This window comes from Zonotrichia leucophrys, chromosome 7, assembly GCF_028769735.1.
Source record: "Zonotrichia leucophrys gambelii isolate GWCS_2022_RI chromosome 7, RI_Zleu_2.0, whole genome shotgun sequence".
Lineage (NCBI taxonomy): Eukaryota > Metazoa > Chordata > Aves > Passeriformes > Passerellidae > Zonotrichia > Zonotrichia leucophrys.
This window is the reverse complement of record NC_088177.1, coordinates 28,979,544-28,986,676: the sequence shown is the minus strand read 5'-3', so window position 1 is coordinate 28,986,676 and position 7,133 is coordinate 28,979,544.

Below are 7,133 nucleotides of genomic sequence, written 5' to 3'. Positions count from 1 at the left end.
CTAAAAGAACGAAAAAGGACAGATGTCATGTTTATCTTTAAGAGCAGAGAAGAGAAGAAATCAGGAAATTACATACTGTTCTGTCTTTCTTCCTGAGAAAAATACTGGAGCAAATAATTGAACAAGTTTCCTTAAAAACTTAAGTTTTTGTCCCATTTTACAGATATAAAACAGTCAGCATGTATTTGTTGAAAACTATGGTGGAACGTCAGCTGGATCATGTAGTCCAGTTTGTTCATTGTACCTTGTGGAAAATGTGGTTCAACTGAAGAATAATTAGAGATTTAGAAAAAAAAATCTGTAAGAAAGAACAGAAGGTCCCTTGGGAGGCTGTGAAATCTTTATCACCAATATAGATCTTCAAAACAGGCAAACATATGTTAGAAATGGTTTAGGTAAAGCTGATGCTGCCTTTGGCAAGGATGGTATCTTCAGAGGGCTGTTCTAGGCACCAGTAAAGTAGAAAATCAGTCAGTAAAACTGATTGTCAAAAGCAAAAAAGTGGGAATGACCTACTGCCTAGTGTGCCAAAAAACATGTAAACATTGTTAAAAGGAGACTGGAACCCAAAGATTCTTGTAGCCAAGAGAGAAATATAGTCTCTGTGATCTCTCCCAATTAGTCCATGCAAAATCTAATTCTCATCTCCAGGAGATGTGACTAGAAAGGATTCAGAGCTACAGAGTATTACCCAGAGACAGCAGCTATACTTAAAACACTGCTTTTCAGCAAGCTCTACATTCTGTGTAGCAAAGTTTTGTACCAGAGGCTATAGCAGCCTCCGCAAAGCCACTGGTACCATAACCATAAACTCCTTTTCTGATTCTTGTCTTCAGCTACTCTACCATCTGTCAACAAAGTAGGAAGGGATAGGTTGGAAGATACAAGTGTGTGAGGGGTGGGAATGATAGAACAATACTTTATCTGTCCCTTGCCTCTGAAGAATTTGGAGAAAAAACTTGAGAACACTTCTTTAAGTTCCAGGCCATAGTGTAAGTCACATCTTTTAAAAGAGTGGTTTAGAGACAGCTGTCAGTACTTCAGAGTATGGACAGAAAGGTAAGGCGAAGCACCAGGGAAGGAGGTTCTCTGGTACTTCATTTTCTTACTCCCAACCAACCTGACATGTATGATTTTATCTTTCCTGGTTTTACCCCTCATATTAAGAGCTGCCAAAATGGCCAAACCCTGTTCAAATAAGAGTATTTGAAGGAAGAAAATAATATGAGCAAAATGCCACTTTGAACATGCCATTCTAGACCCTTGGTATGTATCTAAAAAAGTAAATTGATAATTAATAAATACAAATTAATGAATAATTGCTTTTATAAGACTGGAATTATCCCATTCTACTTCAGATCTCTGCTACAAGCCAAAATTCTCTTACATTTTTACTTCCAGAAAGCCAACAATAAGTGGATACAATGCTAGAAGAGCAGGTGTGTTTTCACTCAGAGGAAGCAGCTACGGATAGGAAAATGTCTTAGCAGCTGATGTATCAGAAGACTGAAGCTGTGCCAGACGAAGTGAGTGTGTGCATGTGTGTGTGCACATGCATTTTGCCACTAATTATGCAAAAAGGCCCAAACCCATTGATCATGTGTTTCTCTCTCTACTTCACCAGGAATAAATCTTGAAGTGTGATAGCTCATCTAGAAAGTCAGAGTTATTGATGAAATTTCTGTATTAGAACTGACAAGACACAATGAATAATATTTTCTTTTCTTTATGTTTTGTACATATATTCCTGTTTACTGCATGGTAAGAACAAATATCATTTGCAAGAAGCTGGTCTGAATTTTTATTATCATTAACTCCACTTAGCTTCACAGATGATGAGACTTTATTCAACCCAGCACAGTGTCAAAACACGATGAGCTACACAGCACATGGCTTCAAGCTTTCTTTGCATAGAGTTGGGAAAGATTTACCACAAAATTCAGCAGGCACAGCTGCTGATTTCTCCTTGGTGCATGCAGATATCAAGAAATTTTAGTTAAAACTTGAGCAGCCTGACTGCTCAATGACTGCTAAATTTTATATATTTTTATTTTGGTTTGGTTTTGGGGTTTTGGTTTTTTGGTTTTTTTTTTTTGTTTATTGAGTTTAGAACTTCATTGCAATGGTACATTTTGAGACTTACAGAAACATTAATCTGAGATTCTTATTTTGTCTTGCCACTCTAAGTAGTCAAGCTCAGATCCACCAAACTCTCACAGGAAGATTATGAGTGAGAATCAAGAAAAGTGCTTTGTTGAAGTCACAAAACCACTTTTTCATTTATACAAAGATTTAAAAATTAAAATGAGGAGTTAAACTATATCACAAAAAAAAAATTACAGCGATTAATAATTCCAAAAACTTTTTTTCACTATAGTGGTTTTGTTAAAAGGTTACACAGGAGAAGAAGGTGACCTGTGTATTTACACAACAAACCTTCTGTTAAGCCTTGTGAGCAGTTACAATATTATGCAGCTGATCTGTTGGTCATCACATTTCAATTAGAAATGCAATCAAATTATACACAGCATATTTGAGAGAAATCAGATTAAATATCTTTTAAAAACTTGCCCAAAGGTTCTATCTTTCAAATGGATATTCTCAAAACATTCAGAAACAATTATGAATGAATTTTCTAAGATATTTTGGAGCTTCTGCAATAGTAATATTCCCTATACTTCTACAGAATCCGGTCTTTCACAGGAGGTTGTTTAATGTAGAGAAATCCCTACACATTTTTATCAGCATGAAGTCATTAACGTAAGAACATATGCCACATTGGTTCAGACCCATCTTCTCTTCAGCAGTGGCTAGAAATCAATGCCCTGGGAAGAATGAGAACAGGGCAAGCATATGTAATACTTCCTCAGAGTCTTCTCCCAGCTGCCAGCTATTTTCAGGTCAGAGAACTTCCTGAGATTGATGCTGCCTGTCTCTTTAGTTTCCCTCATTGAATCTCTCAAGTATTTACTTGTCCAATCTCCCCCTGAACACCAAAATTTTCACATCCTGAACAGTTCTGACAAGAAATTCCAGAGGTGTACTACACAGGTCCATTAATGTAATGACTTTTCATCAACAGCTGTCTCCTCCTTCTCCCCAAACTTTGGAATTCTATGGCACTACAGAAACAAAAATAATACTATGGAATCTGTGGTCCTGCTGCATGACACAGCTCCCCTTTTTGTAGAAGAGCAAAAGAGGTCATAAGATTCCAGAAATTGTATGTTTCAATTCAAAACATCTTCCTTGACTTCTTCCACTCTTACTACACACTGAAAACCTAAATACAAGCTTGGGATCAAGAAACATTCAATAAATAGTGCAAAGGCTCTGTTTATCAATCATGTTTTCTTATATTAGATACTGTATATAATGTAGTTCTCTACAAATGAGTTATCAAAATTTAATGAATTTTAGCATGGAACAAAGGAAAAAGGCCTATATAATGTAGTTAATACCATAATATCTCACTTTTTCACATTGATAGATCTAGGGAATTAATGATTATATGTTAAATTTCCTGAATACTTGCCTCTATGGCAATAAGGCACTCATGCTAGAACATTAATTTTTCAAGGTGGTTTCCCTACATTGTTCTACAGAACTCAGTTTCGGTGGTTTGAGGGGAAGTGGGGAGAAACACAATTACAATAAAACAGAGCTTAAGGGTCTGTCTAACAGAGTTTATTTGGAGCTTAACTAAGAACCAGTGGATTGGCAATTCTTCTCAAAGAAGTAATACACTCCCCCGTTTTTACTCCCTCTATGTGTAACACAGGTTATATTCTACATAGAGGAATAGCATTTGTTTTCCAAAGCTGTTGCTACCTTCTTTTGGTGTCATTATCATCATGGGCTTTTTCTTCACAACATATTAAAAAGTATGCATTATATTTGGTCCAACAGTTGCTCTGTGTGTTAGGTGTTCCCATGCATGCAGGGTTGCCTGTTCATGCACTGCTCCTTTTTCATGCAAGGTAACCTTTCTCCAGAGTAGGGAGCCTCCAGAAATCATTGACATCACTTACAGAAATAAAGAATGTTGCACTGGCTTCAAAACCGGTTTGCAGGCTGTTTCTGCTAAGGTCTCTGTTTCAGAGAATGACTTTCTGCACACTCTTGCATTTAAGGAAGTTCTTCAGTTGGGTATTTCTCAGTGGAAGTTCCCAGCTAATATTAGTCATAAGAAGCACAAAACCACATTTCATAATCCTGCTGATACTCCTCCAGGCAACATAAAGATTGCCTATACTGTTACTAAAGAAATGAGAAAAGAGAATCCAAACTTCTTGTTCCTACACTTTGCAAAGACAATGAGTAAATTAGACTTATCAGCTACAGCATTCAGATACACAGAAAAAGTATATGACATTACCTTTATGTTTCTTATAGTGCTCCAAATCTGTGTGTCTGCATTTTGGTTAAATATCCTTTAGTTTCTGGAATACAGAAACTAATTTTGTCTGCTAAACTTATAGGCAAATGACATACTAAGGTTTACACAGGCTCATCAACCACTATTCTTGATGTTGGGGAAAAAAATGATCAGCCTCGACTTACTTCACACTAAGGAATGACAGCATTTGGTCTAAATTAATCCACAGTTCTCATTTTCTGACTAGGAAAGGTTAGATCAAAACACGCTTGTTAAAGCACATTTTGTTAAAGCAGCAATAGATTAAAAGAACGGTGAAACACCCCAGAGCAACAGAGACTCTTTCAGCACCCAGCACATTCCTTTGGGACCAGAGTCTCTAAGTTCTGGAAAAGGTTTAACATCTGACGTGAGCCACCTAGCGTCTGAACGAATGGCTACATTAAACTTGCAACAAACATTTTAACCTCTTTCTAGCAGAAGCCAATTTGAATTTATAAGCTTAGAGAGTCATAAAAAGGAATCAGATGAAACCTTTGATGAACTACAGCCCTTTGCCAGCTGCTCCAGCAGCAGCATCTCACAAAAGCAGTGAGTTCCTCCCCAGCCCTCAGCGCAGTGTAACCAACGAGCAGTGTTAACACATCAGCACACTAAGGAAAACTCCTGTTAAAACACCATTTCAGAAGTAATGTAAAACAGTAAACTGCATATGCATGATGTAAGTATTTAAATAGGCTGTTTGACCCACTGAGCACAAACTCGAATTTTCATGATGAAAAAAGTATCAACTTGCTTATTCCCAATCACCAAGAAAAAAAAAAACAAACAAAAAAACCCAAACAAACCCCCCCACCACCACCACCAACAACAAAAACCCTCACTCTAAATTTCTAAGCATAAGTAGTCAAAGTAAGACGTTCTCTGACTCTGAACACAAAGGGAAATAAAGTATTAAAATACAAGAAGCCCTGCGCCACCACTCCCAAACCCCAGATAAGTGGCCTGCAACTGTTTTTAAGATCAGTAGTTTCCTAAAATCCTAAATCATTTTTAATACACTGATATGTGCTGCCTCTTTCCAGCTATCTTGTGAGGATTACATATAGGAAAGCAATCCTGTCTTGACAATGACATAAAAGTTTGAAATATTGATGTGGGGCAGAAATACAGAAAACTGTTCCTGAAATAGCTGTAGGGAAGGGAGTAGAGAAACAGAAGAGGAAGGAGCAGAAAAACAAAAAAAAAAAAAAAGAAAGCAAGATGAGGAAGAAAAGAACAAAAAGTAATTTAGCCATTGACGGTAGAGCAGAAAATGCTCAAAAAGGTCAGAGATCAAGTTAGCTGTGAAATAGAGGGTTTGTACTATTTTCATGGGTATTTTTCTTTTCTTCTATTTAATTTATTCAAAGGTTTGAAGTCTCTAAGATTATCAAGATGGGTTACTGTAAAGCTTGTAAAATATACTTTATTGTTTTGGGGGAGGAAATGTAAAGAAAGATGGCACTAAATAATGAAGAGAGAGGAAAAAACAGCTTCTTCCATGTTTTACTGTGAAAGAATATTACTGAAAAAGCACTAAGAAATTAATGCATGTGATTTGAAAAGTCATGTTTGTAGACAGTCGCCAGTTTTGAGTTGCTGAGTTTAAGACCTTCCCAGCAAATTTACATTAAGTACATTCCTAGAATTAAATAAACAATTTTTCCTCCTAAAACAACTAACATGCAATGATAGTATTTCAGAGGTGGTATACATGTTATGGCTATTTGAATTCAGGTAGCCATAATTTTAATTGAGGCATGTTTATCATCAGAAAACACCTACTTGTACTTTTCTGCACATTATCCATTTTAAATACAGCAGCAGTTAAATTATATTGCATTTATTGAACTGAATTTAAGAAATGCAGGTTATATTTCAGCTGAATATCCATTATAATTTTAAGAGCATAACTGCTTGCCAAAACTGACTAAAAATTTAACATGTTGAATTAAAAGAGAAACAATAGACATTTTTCCCTACACCCTATATTATTTTTTTTAGATCCCATTGAATGAAACCTTAACTTGGACGTCTCAAGCAATGTCTCTGAAAAAGAAAATTGAATTTCCTTTTCTTGAAAATGTGATAAAAGAGCAAACTCTCTCTGAATCTTAATAGTTCATTAGGACCTCACCTGAAATTCTTAAAAATGGCCAAACAGGAAGTATATGTATAGGCTCATTAAGCTATCTGCCTGTAAGTCTCTTTAGCCTTAGTACAGGCCAAAACAGACCAAAAGAGTTGCTGAAGTCTTTGCAGGAAAGATAAATTATAAGATAAATAATCTTCAAAAGAGCATAGAGACCAACACCTGGCTACTTTTTCTGTGGCTATGTTTGAGCTCAGTCCCCAAGCTTCCAAGGGCAGGCGCCAAGGGTAGGTAGGTTTTAATAGCCGGAATGCAAGATCTGTGAGTGGGCAAAGCAAAAAGCTCTGCCCTAGAACAAACACCGCACCTCGGCTGCATGGGTATGTTCCATGGGGTTCAGAGACAGCAGAGATTAACTCAAAATCTGTAGTGCTTCTGTGCCGCTGGCTCTGCGATGGTATCCTGTGCAAGTATGTAGCAAATGCCTCATGTTCTCCCATCAGCTCCCATCCTCCTACACACCGTCAGGAAAGAAAGTTGTACTTATACATGTGACCTGAAGAGAGAAGGGCTTCAGGCAGGAGCAAAATTAAAACTGTTTGTTTCCATTATATTCCTACT